This window comes from Pogoniulus pusillus, chromosome 24, assembly GCF_015220805.1.
Source record: "Pogoniulus pusillus isolate bPogPus1 chromosome 24, bPogPus1.pri, whole genome shotgun sequence".
NCBI lineage: Eukaryota > Metazoa > Chordata > Aves > Piciformes > Lybiidae > Pogoniulus > Pogoniulus pusillus.
In genome coordinates, this window is record NC_087287.1 from 8,378,567 (window position 1) to 8,394,248 (window position 15,682).

General features: G+C 47.7%; 1 protein-coding gene across 6 annotated transcripts in view; it reads left to right on the top strand.

Annotated features, from left to right (window-relative positions):
• The window catches only part of LOC135185975 (basic salivary proline-rich protein 1-like), a 54,628-nt gene that overhangs the window by 12,016 nt on the left and 26,930 nt on the right, over window positions 1-15,682 (top strand). Inside the window, exons 2-3 of one of the 6 annotated variants that reach the window (XM_064163276.1) lie at window positions 12,875-12,925; window positions 13,214-13,297. The exons of 4 other annotated variants lie outside the window; for them this stretch is intronic. The gene's annotated coding sequence lies outside the window, so the exon portion shown is untranslated. The remainder of the gene's footprint in view (window positions 1-12,874; window positions 12,926-13,213; window positions 13,298-15,682) is intronic. One more of the 6 variants, XM_064163273.1, reaches the window with a different exon arrangement.

A 15,682-nucleotide genomic window follows, 5' to 3' on the forward strand; every position in this document is an offset into this window, starting at 1 on the left:
GCATGATCTCGCATCCAGGCCATGTGCCAAAGGACAGTGAAGGGAGCTAGCCTCTCTGTGCCCAGTCTGGAAGCACTGGTGGTCTCTGCAGCCAGCAGCTCCCTCCCCAGACACCCAGTACACAGCCAGTTTCAGCCCAGAGCCCCCAGGAGGGAGTGACTGATGTCCGGGGGAGTTTGCTTTGCTCAGCGTTAGCCTGAAGCTCGGTGGTTACTTCTAAGGAGGAGCAGTGTGTGTGCGCACACAGAGCTGTATGTGCTGCATGCTTTTGTGCAGTCACACAGCCATTAATTCTTGCTGCACTCATCCTCTTGGGCAGACACAGAAAATAGCACAGATGGACCTGCCAGAGTAAAATGAAGCAAGGAGACAGCACACACAGACACCACTGCTGACCTGTGTGCTGGCAAATTCAAGTTTCCCTGAAGCCTGGAATTTAGCTGGAATTTAGCTCTGAGTGCATTGATTTGAGAGGCTCTTCATGTGAGTGCATGCCTTGGAAATGCTCTTATCTCCAATTATAATGGGCAGACTGAAGTCAAAAGCCCTTTTGTGACCAGTGTCTAAACCCAAAGCTTCCAGCTGAAACTGTTCCTGAAAAATTTCTTATTCTGAGGTGTGGGTGTGGGCAGGTTTAAGAGGAAGGAGAAAGTCTTGAGAGAATTAGATGTAATGACTTGGGCGAGTTGGGGAGCATAGCAAATTGTTTGGAAGGCTGTAGATCCACAAGTCTGCTTCTGCATTCTGTGATTTGAGGTTGAATTACTCAAGAGTTATAAACTGAATCTTTCTAGACCAAATCATTCAGCTCCAGGGAGCTTATATGTAAGGCTGCTTTTCCAAAGCTCTGCTGCTGGCTCAGGATCAGTTGAATGTCAGCCTCTGCCTGCCTTTCAGTCTTGCTGGGAAGTGCTAAGCCACACAGGCATTGCCTAGTTCAGTCTTGGGGCTGACTTCCCTGCTCAGATGGTGCTGCCTTGTTCCTTTGAGACGTGTATTGGAAGAAATTCTTAGCACACATCTTAGCAGCGTGGATCAGAAATGTTTTTGCAGTTCAAAGCCAGGTCAGTGCTAAGACATCCTTCCAAAAATATGGGCATGGGCAAATGCAGACCTGGGCTAGTAAACCCTGGAGCCATGGCATGATTTTACATGTTCCCCAGTGCAAAGCAGAGCTGACTGGGAGGCCGCAGACTCCTGTCCCTGCAAGAATCAAGACAGACAGGAAATGAACCACCAGAAACAGTGCCTTGGCAGGAGAGAGCAGTGGGAAAGCAAGGTGTAGCAGGCCCTGGGCTGTTGCAGAGACAGGTCTTGCAGGTGCCTGCAAGCCACGTGGGGATCCTGGATGTCCTTTTTCCTGCTGCAGAGTGCTGGCTAGCAAGCACATGCTGTGGTGAATGTCCAGAGCTTGCTGATGCCCCCACAGTGTGCCACCATGGCCTGGCTGCTCCTTGCTGTAAGATGTTGGCCCACACTGTGTGCTACAGTGGCTTTGCTGTGCTTGGGCATCCTTTGTTGGCAGCAGCAGAGAGCAGGAAGGCTGGGTTGTTCCACAGAGGTGCCTTTTGGTTTAGTAGAAGTAGATGGGAGAGGATGGTTGCAGCGTTCCCTCACAGAACACAGAATCAGTCAGGCTGGAAAAGAGCTTCGAGATCTCGAGTCCAACTATCGCCTAAAATGATCTAATCAACTAAGCCATGGCACCAAGCACTGCATCCAGTCTCTTTTTAAATTCCTCCAGGGACAGTGACTCCAGCACGTCCCTGGGCAGCCCATTCCAGTGTCAATCACTCTTTCTGCAAAGAACTTCTAACATCCAGCCTAAACCCCCTCTGGCATAGCTTGAGACTGTATCCCCTTCTTCTGTCACTGATTGCCTGGGAGAAGAGACCAACCCCCACCTCACCACAGTCTCCTTTCAGGTAATTGTAAACAGTGATAAAGTACCCCTGAGTCTCCTCTTCTCCAGGCTTCACCCTGCAAGAGTGACAGTAATGGTGTGTGAAGGGAGAGGACAGAGCTGAGCTGTGAGGAGCAGCTTTGGTCCAAATCTGTATGAGGCGTAGGAGTCTGCCTTGCTGGTCTGTGTGGGAGTGCTGTTGGAGCAGATGGTTAGCAGGTTCTGAATGGCTGCTGGCTCTGTGCAGGAGGTGGGCATCCACCCTGCCTTTTGGAGGAGAGTGGTGCATGATGTGGTGGCTTGGAGGCTCACCCAAACACAGAGGAATCTGTCTTGTAGGGCAAAGGAACAGCAGATCCAAAGAGCAGATTGCATCGATTTTTTTTCACGCTAGCAGAAGATTTCTTCTGTGCCTGATGCTGCCAGGTAAAGAGCTGTCAGTTATACCAGTACAAACACAGCTTTCCTTGTGTCCCTACCTCTTCCAAATCAGGCTTAGAGTCCCAGAGTTATGTGACTGGCTTAAAAATTCTGAATTTACCATCTGACATACTTCTAATTGCATTTATATCTTCCAAAATCTTAATTGCTGCCTTTTTTAATAAGCCAGGAACTATTTTCTTTGCTTGTTAACAAAGTCCCAGGACTCCAGAAAGCAGAACTTAAAGCTGCAGCAATTACTCTAATCTAGCAGCACTGAAATGACACTGAGGCAAAATCCTTAGCTGAGAAGGTGGGCCGGGAGGCAAGGCTGAAACAGTAGCTCCATTGTTTGGGTGCTGCTGTAGCTGGTGGATATGGCTGCATGTGCCAGGGAGCTGCGTATCACAAATAGACGGTTCATGGTGCACACAGCAATCAGATCACGAGGTAATTGCTGGGCCAGTGGGAGAGGCTTGCAAACAGTACAGGTTGTTAAATAATTAAGAAAGCAGCACTCTGTAATGTTCACAGTGCTGCTCCTATGATCTGATTTTCAGATGAGAAGTAGGAAATTAAAAGATGAAGAATCTTGAGAGTACCTGCCTTACTTCCAGTTGCTGACGGTGATTGTCATGGGGTCAGTGTCTATACAGACCTCTGCTGCAAACACACAAGATTTGACCATTTAAGTCATTGAGCATCTAATGCATTGAAGGTCTGATTCTGCAGAAAGTACTGGTACAAAAGATCAAATAAAATCAGGGCACTCAAAAAACTCCAAACACAACAAGAAGGAGGGAGAGGGACCTGAGAGTACTGGTGGATAGCAAGTTATCCATGAGACAGCAAGGTGCCCTTGTGGCCGAGAAGGCCAATGGGATCCTGGGGTGTATTGAGAGTGTATCCAGCAGATCAAGAGAGGTTCTCCTCCCCCTCTCTGCTGCCCTGGTAAGACCTCATCTTGAGTACTGCCTTCAGTTTTGGGGTCCCCAGTTGAAGAAGGACAGGGATCTGCTGGAGAGGGTCCAGCGGAGGGCTATGAGGATGGTTAGGGGACTGGAGCACTGCCTGATGAGGAGAGGCTGAGGGACCTGGGTCTGTTTAGTCTGGAGAAGAGAAGACTGAGAGGGGATCTAATAAATGTCTATAACTATCAGATGGGTGTGGGTCGGGGAGTGGGGGACAGGCTCTGCTCACAGCTCCCTGGGATAGGACAAGGAGCAATGGGTGTAAGTTGCAGCACAGGAGGTTCCAGCTCAACACAAGGAGAAACTTCTTTACTGTAAGGATCACAGAGCACTGGCACAGGCTCCCCAGAGAGGTTGTGGAGTCTCCTTCTCTGGAGCCTTTCGAGGCCTGTCTGGATGTGTTCCTGTGTGAGCTGAGCTAGATTGTACGGTCATGCTCTGACAGGTGGGTTGGACTTGGTGTTCTCTTTGGGTCCCCTCCAACACCTGACATCCTGTGAGCCTGTGAACAAAAGGCCCCCCCCAACACCTTTAGAAATATTGTTATGACAGCATGGGCTGAATTTGGCCCACAGAGTTTTGCAAGGGATCATAGGCTGGAGCTCCTTGACTGATAGAGACAGGATAATTCTGCTCTGAAATATCCTATCCTTTCCCATGCTGTTCTGCTGAACACATGACATGGAATTTGGGGATAATGTTAGGGTTTTAAGCCATAACATCTATGAATGTCTCTGTTCTTATGTGCACTTTGAGGTATCCTGCAGAGATCAGGTTCTTGGGGGGTGGGGGATAGATGCTTCATGTCTGGAGAGTCAGCATTTCCTCTAAGTACAGCCTTTTTAAGCTGTTGCACTGTGTTTCTCTGAAGCTTAGTGACTTAATCTGTCTGGAAACCTCAAGTAGAACAATTAGCTGTTTATTTTGTACGGAATCTGGAAATGAAGTCTATGATAGAATTGGTGGATGCTTAATATTGGCTGATAGATTAAATTGTTGCGTTTCTACCACTTAGGATGCAAGTGACTTGCTTGCAATAAAGCAGCTTTGGGAAATGATTTATCTTCTAAGTGGAGGCTGTCATGGAGGGGTACTCTACCGCCTACGCCAATTGTGGCGGAGGGGAGAAATTAATTGGTGTGAGGTCATGTTCTATAAAAACATATATTTATTAACTTCAATATTCTGAACTCTTGCCACCCCCAACCACTGTATTTTAATATTAAAAGGATCTTACATGGTCATGAAGACATTCTAGGAATAATATCAAACCATAACTTCTTAATAACTAGCAAACACTTCAAACTATAAACAGAGAGAGGAGTTTCCCAGTGGCTTAATGCTGCTTGGGGTCTAGATACTATTTGCCCAGCAGAGTGGGCTGAAAGCTCTTTCTGCTCTATGGCAGGAGGCAATAGAAATTACAGAGGCATTAAAGCGTTCACTTACCAATTCTTATTAATTATCAATCACCCTCCGGGGCTACGTCACAGCCTATTACAAGTGTCCAAACTCTAGGGGAGTCTTTGCCCGTGGACTTTGAGGCTGGAATCCTCCCGGCTTCAGGGGAAAGGAGAATCTTCCCGGATTCTGGGGAAATGACAGTCTCTGACCTTGTTCTCCTGGTGAAGGATGCAATCTCTGACCTTGTCTCCTGGCTTCTTCTGGACGCTCTGTCCGGGGACTCTCGGCAGGACCCCAGGTGCAGGAGTACGATGCCGTGTGGTCTCAGCACGGTCGCACGCTGGCTAGCAGGCCAATAGCGTGCAGACAAGTGGAGTCTGCTCCTGGTTAACTCAGCGGCAGTGGCGCGCTTACCAGGCTATGATATGGCAGCGAGCATGCAATAGGATGCACGGCTGCACGGGAGTCTGAGCTCTGTAGGTAAAGGCAGGCAATACAGAATCTGGTCCTGATAACTCACCGTAATGGTGTGCAAGTGTGCCCAGCTGGCTGGGAGACAATGGGAGAGTCTGTCTCTGCAACAACAGCAAAGCAACTAGGTGTGCAGGCATAAGCAAGAAGCAGTGCTGGTGAGGCTAAGCGAGCAATGGAGCCTGAGCGAGCGAGCAAGTGAGTGTGAGTGATCAGGGGAGTCCTGAGCATGATATTTATCTGTGTACCCCCATTTATTGAATGTGGGACAAGATTAATAGCCCCTTGGCCACTAGAATGACCAATCAGCTTGGCAATCAGCCAAACCTTACCGTAATAGGTAAAAGCCACAGGCCTGGACTTTCCAAATATGGTAAACACACAGGCTAGCACCTGGCAAGCATGAGCTGGGTGCATGGGCTTACACAAACATGTTTACAACCACATTATACAACCTGGACCCTGGGCAGGCCAGATTTTATGGCACCAGGTCTATTGTGCCCCTTTGTGCTTGTTTATCCATTTAATGTGTTTACCTCTGGTTTGGGCAGAAAAACATGTCCAGGCAGGGCAAGGCATAAACAAGCCTATTTTTGGGCCTTCGAGCCCTCCACAACAGAGACCAACTGCTTTTCATCTGATTTGTGTCCCTTTGAGGATAGAGCACTTTCTAGTTCTCCTGAAACGAGCATAATCTCTGCTATCTCCTTTGATAAAGATAGATAGTAAGGAAAACTTGTTTGTCAGCAAGTGTTGATGATCTGCCCACATCATAGAATCATACAGAAAAATTCAAGTTGGAAAAGATCTTCAGGACCAACAAGTTCAACCAATAACTCTACTAGGTGCACTCTAAACCGCATCCCCAAGCACCACATCCAAACACATCCAGGGTTGGTGACTGCACCACCTCCCTGGGCAGCTCATTCCAATACCTGACTGCTCTTGCTGAGAACCTTTTTCCTAATACCTAATCTAAACCTACTCAGTCGCAGCTGGAGGCCATTCCCTGAAAAAAACTTAATCTCAGCCTTGTTACCTTGTTACTAGGCCAAAGATGTCATTAAAGACCTGCTGTAAAATTGTTGTGCAAGGTCTTTAGCAGGGAAATGAGGCTGAACTTTGTGCCAACACCATTTCCTGGTTCTGTGTAATTGGCTACTAATACATGCAAGTAAGTAAAGGGGAGGAAAAAACCCACAACATACCCAGAAGAAAATTCAACCACTGGACTCTGGACTGCTCGATGTAGTAGATGCAAGCATGCAAAGTATTTCAGGGTTAAAAAAGAGATTTCTCTGTGCAATCCTTCTGTAAAGTGTATAAATGTGATGAGCTGAGGCCTGTTCTGAGAGATTCATAGATTCCCATCCATATGGCAGAGGTGTTTCCATTATGGTTTCTCCTGTAGTCAACCAAGAGAAATTCTTCCATGGATTCATCCTCTGGAAGAGCTGAAGTTGATTTCTCTTCTCCTTGGATGGTTTTCAACCATCGTGGGTTTGGAGATCTGCAGAGGCACATGTATGGATCCTTGTACTGCAAATAGCAGATAAACTTGTTTCTTCCTCAGACTTCTTGCACCTCTCTTGCAGTTAACCTGTGGAACTTAGGGGTTGCAGACTTAAGGCTATGGCTGTAGAGGAACAATCTTCCATGAGCCCAGCTTTGACAAGCTAAGGTTACCCTTTGTTGGTATCTTTCCTGCTTCTCATCACATCCACGCCATCCACTGTTGTGTATGCTTAAGTATGATGCTGGAAGTCACAGTATCACCAGGGTTCAAAGAGACCTCATAGATCATCAAGTCCAACCCTTTACCACAGAGCTCAAGGCTAGACCATGGCACCAAGTGCCACGTCCAATCCAGGAAAAGATATCAGCCTCCCTTCCCCCTCTCCCCAGCCAATCCCTCCGGGACACTTTCTGAAAAACAAACCTTTGTCAGTGACCTAGATCCAGTGAAGTTTTGAATTATTTAGATCACAGCTTGCAGAAAGCTTGTTTGGGAGAATGCTCTTGGGGTTTAGGTTGAGTTAGGCAATATCTTTTCTTAAGGAAGTTTGCTGTTGACTAGGGACAGCTGAAGGGCTGCCTCTGACCACTGGTACTGCCCTTTTGATTACATAAATGTTCTTAGGAGTTGATAGTAACCTTGGGAAGTGAAGCCTCTAGAATGTTTATCTTGTTTGAGTGTTTTATTCCTCATGCTGTCGTTTGGCAATGGGAGATTCCTAAACAGCTGTACAGGTTGGAGTGTGTAGCTGGCAAAGTTTGGGCCCTGTGCCACCCAGTTAGGCTCTTGCCAATTGAAGTCAGTAGGAGGGGTGGCCCCAGGGTTGGAGTTTTAAAGAACCAGTAGGTATTTTAATGGTTCTGCATCCAGTGGGAGTTAGATGCACAAATACTTGATAATAATCCATACCAGATAGGCAGGGGAGCTGACAGTACTGCTGTCAATGTGTGCCATATGGCTCTTGCTGCTGCCTCCTGCAAAGCCTGGCATTTCCTTACACCTAGTACTTTAAAAGGGACACAGCTGTCGTTGTGGTAGTGAGCTGAAAATGAGTAATGCGGAATATTTGTGCAGTCTGTTAATGTGAGGTACTGCAGCGAGTCCAATGCTTCCTGGTGCTGTTGTAGGAACAGATTCAGGCAGAAGCTTGCCTTGTTGTTGCTGGGAAGAGAAAGCAGTAATGGGGCTGAGCAGAGTCTTGGAGATTGGATCCTTGCTTTTGTTTTGAGCTCACCTTTTAAACCATTTAAAGGCATATCTTGGTCTGGCAGCACTGCTTGGCGTTGATATGTGATCTGGCACTGAGCAGCTCTGCCTGCATTAACAATATGCTGTGCAATACATGGGGTGAAACCTTGGGTAAACAATTGATGCTAAGGACCTGACATGTGGTTTGTATGTGTGCTGGAGGTTTTACTTCTGGCTCACTCTAGTCTACTCCTGTGACTGGCACTCACTAGTGACTGGAGTTCTTCTTTGGTTTAGTTTCAGAGCAGGGCAATCTGTTTTCATGCTCCTAGACTGTTGGATCATCTGAACCAAAGCTCTTAACCAAGAACATTTCAGAGATTTTTGCTTTAGGGGTTTGTTTGTGCCATGAATAAAATGCTAATAGAGCTTTACCCAGTACCCAGGAGCTCTGAGCTGTGTAGCACAGCTTTGAGGGTGTCTAATTGTAGTGTCAGATTCTGATTTCAGATGGATCAACATTCATTATCTAAAGTGGGATATGTTTTGGGAGGAAAGCAGTAATGAAATAACATAACCTGAACTTGGGCAGTAGCTTGAGTGCAGAAGCAGCGGAGCTGCCCTACTAGCAGCCTGTCTCTGCAGCCTCTGCAGTGATGTGGCAGCATTTCTTGCTGGCGCCGAGCGACCGCCGGCGGTGCAGGGAGTGGAGCAGGTTTGCATAAAGGGAAGAGACAGCTGTGAGCCAGGGCTGGAGGGCAGAGAGGTTCTCACAGGGGCTCAGCTTTAAATGTCACCGTTTGAGTGTAGAGTTTCTGGGCATGGCTGTGCTGAGTCCCGCAGGATGAAACAGGAGTCAGACTAGAACAGAAACAAAGCTGCTGCTTCTGCTCGGTTTTTGTGAGTGCTTTCCTCTCGTTTCTGTGCGTTTTCCCTTGATGGAGAGTGCATTGGGTAGTCCTGCTTAGAGCCATCAAGCGTGATGCTCCTTATCTTTCGTGAGCCATACTTTAACCGTGGATGGAAGGAAGCTGGCAGAGAATCAGCCACTGTGCTGTAATATGCAGCTTCTCTATTCAAAACTCTTTCTAGTGGAAGATTTCGTGGGCACGGTCAGGTTTGCTGCCACATAGGACACTTCTCTGGACAGATTTCTTTGGCAACAGGACAAGTTAGCCTCCCCAAGCCTGCTGGGGAGGGCATGGCTCTGGCTGCTTGATGTCAGCTGAGAGGGCATCGAGCCCTTGCCGGAGCCAAATCCACGCTGGTAGCAGGCTGCAAAAGGCACAGTGGTGTTTCCCGGCCCACGCGTGCAGCAGAGACCCCAGGAGAAGGCTGTCTGCGCCCGGAGGTGCTTGCGGAGATGCCTGGCAGGGCACAGCGCGTCGGGTCAGTGCCGCTCGCTCCTCCTGCTGGCGTGCCTGTCCCCTAGAGACAGGCTATTCCTGAACGTGGGACAGTGCTGCGTAAGCCTGTGTCATTCTTCGCTTGGGTACAGCAGACAGCCGCAGGGCAGAGGGGCCTGGTTTTGCACTCGGGTGCTGTGGTGTGGTAGCCTTCCTGAGAAGCAGCTCTGCGCAGTCGGAGGGTTTTCCTGGCTGCTCTCTTGGGTGTAGTCAGTGATGCCCATGAAGATTGGACTGTGCCTTTAGGTCATTTCTGTGCCTATCCTAGGTGGCAGGGAAACTAGGTGTCTCTTCCCTGTCTCCCCTTTGTACGTTGAGCCAAAGACAGGAAATCTGAGCGTTGTCATGTCTCATCCCAGCTCTCATCCACCTTGAGCACAACAGGGAGAGGTCCTGTGCAAGGCTGTGTAGGAAAGTGGTCATGGAAACCAGGCTGCCTTCACTTAACAGGGTGGGAGTTAGGGATTAAGGCCAGGCTCTGCCAACCATGCACACGTCTGGCCTGATGGCTCCTCCGGGGCTGATAACCCTGAGGCTGTGTTCCTGTCTGAGTCCCACAAAAGGTAATGCTTCTGCAGGAAGGCCTGGGGAGCAGAGTGGCAGCAGCAGCTATTTCCCCTTGTCTGATGGTAGAACAGAGTAAGAACTAGGTATCTGTTGTGAGACTTCATGCAAGCAGGAGCTAGGAATTGCCAGCACTGCTGAAATTGGTCTAGTAAGGGAATGGGCACTGTTTTCCAAGGGCAGCAGAAGGGGAGTTATTTGTTTCCTGCCCCTGCTTCGGCATGTGTATTAGCTTGTGAGTGGGGTGGTGTGTCTGGGGGGTGAGGTTGGAACCTGCTGTCTGTGGAGTCTCTCCTCCTGAAAGAATGATCAGCAACAAGGAAACTGCTGGCAATGGCTGACTACTTTCCAACTGGGAAGTGCCTTGTACTGGCTGCGACCGGGCATTGGCCCCACTTCTAGAGCTGAAAAGGGTTGTCTGTCTTCTGTGACACAAGGTCTAGAAATTGTGACTAACAACTCTGAGTGACAGGAAGTGCTTAATGGAGAGCGACATCAGGAAGTGGAGGGATTTCTCTCCCCTGGGGAGAAATGAAATAGTTCCCCTGGGGAGAAATCTCTCCCCTGGAGAAAAATGGATCTTAAATCCCTGGATAGCGATACCTGTTAATTCATCTGAATAGGGCCTCATTTAAGGACTGGATCGTAGCTCTTCCAGCTGGTGGTTCTTCTGGTTTATCATGCTACTGTGTTAGCATTTACTCAGTCTAAAGTAGTGGTTATCCCCTGAGAATGGTTATCACAATCTCTAGTAGTAGCTCCTGTGTTCCTCTTTGGACTGTTGTGTTTGCTTTTGTTAAGATAAGCTGAGAAGCTGTGCCCAAGGGAGTGGTAAGCCATGAAGAAACACTGTTCTACTTCTGCTGCACCTGGGATCCCTATCCAAGTCTGAGGTCCTTAAAGAAGCACTCCACTGCCTGCTGTAAACCAGCACAAGCCAGCTTGGGAGCCAATGACAGGGCTTGATAGAGAAGAAAATGACATTTCAGTGAATTGGAGCTAGCCAGAAAGATGGACAGGAAAATATCTGATCTCTCCTCTGTGTTCAGTAGTTTCCAGTGTGCTTTTGATCAATGTAAGTTCTAAGTTATGGCAGGATTCCTACTTTAAATGTATTTGGAATCCAAGTGAGCTCTTTCCTGAGCTGTTCCTTTTTTGAGGACCTGCTCTTTCCCTTATCTGCCCCCATCCATCCTATGCAGAAAAATACTCATCATGTAAAATCTGGAGATCCCCTGTTCCTAGAGGTGCTGGTGAGACAGACAAGCCTTGGGAGTCTGAGTGTCTTTCCCTATCAGATCTTGTAGTTGGCCTTTGCTGTGACCCCTGAAATTACTAGTGAGATTGCTGTCATCTTAATCCTACCACTTTCAAGCAGTCGGCCAGCTTCTTGTGTTCCAGTTGCAGTACTTGGCATATTTGGTACCATGCTCACTTTAGCAGTGCCAGCAAACACACTCCTGCAGATCTTATTTGGAATCACTGCAGTGTGCACAAGCCAGGATTTGTGGAGCAGTTTGGCTTCCTAAAGGGTTTGGAAGGCAGAAAGCCTTTGAGGGTCTAATTTCCTGAGCGCTGTAGGGCAAAGTAAAGCACTCTGCTTTTGGTGACAGTGTGTCCACACAGAGCTTGTTGAGGGTGCCTAGGTGCCTGTAAAACACTTTTGCTAGTGACATGTTTTGTGTGACCTGTCCTTGCACAACAGGATGTTAGGTGCTGGCCAGCTGGGATATCTGCTCACTGGTTCTGGCTGCACAATCTTTGCCCCTGCTGAGTCACATCAGGTAAAGCCAACTGGCCTGATGCCAGCATCTCTCTTTGTCCCTTGCTGCTGCTGTGCCACTTGATGATCAGCTCATGGCTGGAAGGGGAGGGGAGCATGGTGCCTGTTCAGGTACCAGGCAGGGCAGCCGTGCCAGGGCTTGTCATGGAGGAAACACGTGGCTTTACAACCAGGCTATCGCCAGGAGCAGGGCAAAGGTGCATTCGGGACGAGTGCTTACAGGGAAGTGGCTACCACGGGGCTGCTGCATCGGAGCTGTCAGTTCGGATCAGGGGGCATGCCATACGTCAAGTACAGCTGTTATCAACACTCTTTTATCTGGGCCAGCCCACTAGCTGCTGGAGAGGCTGCAGGTTAGACGACGAAGGAAACAAACATCCTGCTGTGTGATTCGTGTGATAGGCTGGAAGTGCCACCTGAGACCAATGTTTTTTGTGCAGTACCTGCGAAGAGGCAGCCTCTGACCTACAAAGTCTGGTCTCTTCTGACCCATTCCCACAGCGTTTGGGTCTTATCTTTTTAACACAAGCTCAAGCCTGGTCACATTCAAATCCTCCCTTCTTTTCTCTGCACCTTGCAGCTGGGGTCCTGTTGAGGTGAAGCAGCTTGGTAGTTGTTGGGTAGAAAAGGGAGGATATGAGCACAAAGGGCAGGAGCTTGTTCAAGGAGGGTGGTGTGTGAAAGCGGAGGATGGCAGCAGTGCTTGAGGATGCTTCTGCTGGGTACAGTAATCATAATAAAGTGTGGTGTTTGTCAGGTTGTGCTTATGAATGAGCTGGGGCTGGAATGGGATGGAGTGGGGCTGTGTGGATGCTGACGCTCTAGAGAGAAAAACTGTGTGCAGGCTTAGTGAATGATTAGAGAGGGGACTGCCTTTCAAAGCTTCAGATCAAAGCTGTGGTTTGTGAGGGCTGTGGGTGAGATAATAACAAAGCAATCTCATGAAAAGGGATCTTGGCAGGCAGGGAGGACAGAGCCTGTGTGAGCCCAGGACACTTTTTCCTTGGGGATACACTGAGACAGACTGCCGTAGTAGTTTTGCTGGAGTAATTTGGCTTTACCGGGATGAAGGGGGTATGGATGTTTGTTGGGGGAGGAAGACCAGAGGGTTATTAGGTTTTTGAGAGGACAGGGGTGTTCTTTGTGTGAAAAACACAGCAGCTGAGGGCATGCAGGCTGGGAAAATGCTAGCAACGAGCCCCAGCCTGGGCTGCATTTCTCAATGCCTCTTTCATATCACTGTTGTAGCATTCTGCCACCTGGCTGTGACCCTAAAGCTGCCTGAAGGACAGAATAAAGGTGAGAAACGGCCTGGGCTGGTGGGAAGTGGGAGTGCAAATATACTGACCTCTCTTGGTGGGCAAGCTGGAGGTGCCCAGGGGTGCTGGCTGCACAGAAGCAGTTGGGTTCTGGTCTGTGCCCGCAAGTGGGCACTGTGCTCTGGGTAAACTGCTCTTGCAGCCCTACCGACTGCTCTGGCTGCATCTCACATCTCTGGGTCTTGTCTCAGCCCAAATAAGCCCTGCTTTGTTAGACTCTATGTAGGATGTTATTGAGACTGCTGAGTTCTCTTGCTCTGTGTTACAGACAAGGACCTGTGTATCTCTTGGTAGCTGATGTGTTGAGAGATACCCAAGGGGAAATGCAGCGTCCTGAAAATATCTGGGTTAGGTAATGTAATGGTTCTCAGACTTTAAATTCCACTGCAGGAGCACATCTGCCATTAATTATCAGGGCTTATGGAGGATCAATGCTAGATTACCAGGGATGTCTGCTATTCAAACTGAAGCTGCTGCATTCTGTCCAGGCAGAGCTCCAGCTCTTGCTGCATGGTAAGGGAGAACCTGGACACAGGCTCACATGATGAACTGTGGTGCAATATGAAGGCTCCAAAGCCACTTAATACACTGCCTGCAGACAGCAGAGAGGCTTGGGTAGGCTCTTAAAGGGAAACGGGATGGGCAACAGAAATCAAGACCTTAAGCTTTCTTGTCATGACTGTCCCTGCTCACACAAGCAGCTTTCCGGGTAAAGCAGCTGTTTTAGAGGAGTTTTGGCTTTCTAGTTAATAACAGTGCTTCATGATAGAAGTTATAAGGATGTAATTACACTATATATAAGGAAAAAATAGTTGTAGCTGTAATAAAGCATCTAAGACAAAGGGGTATGGGGGGAAGTCACCCATCTGGGAAAGCACAGGGCCTTGGGCAGTGCTCTGTCTCATGAGGAAGATCATAGTCCAGAGAGCTACTGTCTCTCTAGAGAACAGAAATTGTAGGAATAGCTCCACTGGAAAGGTGTCGTTTTCTGTCCTTGACTGGGGTTACAGCAGTTGAGAGAGAAATTGTTCCATCTCTTTTGGGGTGCATCTAAGTATTTTTGTCTGCTGAAATCCACAGCTTAAAAACAAGTGGAGCCAGCCTTGTGTTGATATCTGCTTTAAGTTATGCTTTCTCTGTAAATAGCAAAGCTTGCATGTGAAGGGTTGACAATGCAGCTTGTGCAATTCCTCCTGAGCCAATAGCTGCTGGATCAGTATAGGGAACAGGCAGAGGACTAAACCCCGGAGGCACAAACTGGCTTATAATGCTCAGGAACAGAGTAGTGCTACTAATTGTGTGGATTCCTTGAGGCAGAAGCTCTCAATCCTTAGAAGTGAAACAATTTCACAGTAACTCTTTGCAAACCGTTTTGCCTCTAACCTCTGGTACCAGCATGAAAGGACAGCTGAGTTAGTGCTATACGCAGCTCAATTTAGACCTGAAGGGAGCCTGAACATCAGAAAAGCTCAGGCTAAGCATTAGAGCAGACTTGACTTCAGAATTCAGTAGGGTTTATTCTACAAATCTTAGATCAATGCCAATGATACAAGTTGTATGAATTCTCATTAAAAATACAAGTCAGTAAAAAGATTCCAATAGTAATATAATGCACGATGATTTAGTTTCAAAACTGAAGGAATGAATCTGGGTTTTGGACCATGCTACAGGAAAGGGGAACACAATGTAGAAGAAAGAAGATTTTTAGTTTACCTCCCTTACTTTAGGAGGGGCCTGTGCCTTATTGCCACAATACCTGAAAAAGCAATATGAAGTGCATAGCAGCCTTGCCTGCTCGTCTAGGCAAAACTGTTGAATTCAGTATCATAGTCCTCCCCCCTCTCTTCAGTTCTGTTCATTAAGGTACATTTTGATAGCCTGACACCACTATAATAACTTAAAGCTATTGCAACACCATCCCCCATAATGATCATGAACAGTCCTTTGAATCTTAAAATGCTCTTGTGATGTACCAAAACTTTTTCCACTGTTTTGCTTGGTCTTTCCAGGAACACCAAATACTGACTGAAATCAAAGGCAACTTAGTTCCGTGTTCAAAACTCTCTCGTCTATATTTCTTTTGTTAAATCAAGTCTCAGTGCAGTCCAATACTCAAATGTGTTGTTTGTAGCTTCAGGCACAGTTACAATATGAGACATTTTCTTGAACCTAGCCCTCTGATCTGATGAAAGTTGTTAGAGCTTTCACTAAAGAATTGAAATCTGGCCACAGAATTGTTAGACCAAATGCTTTGGAGTGGGGAAGAACAACTGTCCTTTCTTTCTGGGGGCTGCCTGCACTTAACAAGAGGATTAGGCTTAAGAAAGCCATACCCTAAGCCTAAATTTTAGAGGACGTTTACCCCAAGAGGTAACTCTTGACAGGATGTGCACCTCATCCCCCAAATGCTGTACATACATCTGTTTATTCCCAGTCACATCTTCACCCTGCCAAACGTAACTGGCATCTCTCTCCTTGAACCCAGCCGTTTTTGGTAGCAGAACCACATTAACATCACAGAGCAGGTATCATGCATCCATCTGCAGAAGCAGACAGGGAAACTAGGCTTAACAATAGGCATACATTTCCAAATAGAATTTTGGTGCAGTGACATGTAACTGAAACTCAGCTTTTACCAAAAGATTAGCATAATACACCCCCCCAAACACACACCCTGCCAAAACACTGGGTAAAGGGGAAAAAAAAAAGCTGCTGACTTCCACGCATCAGTTAAAGG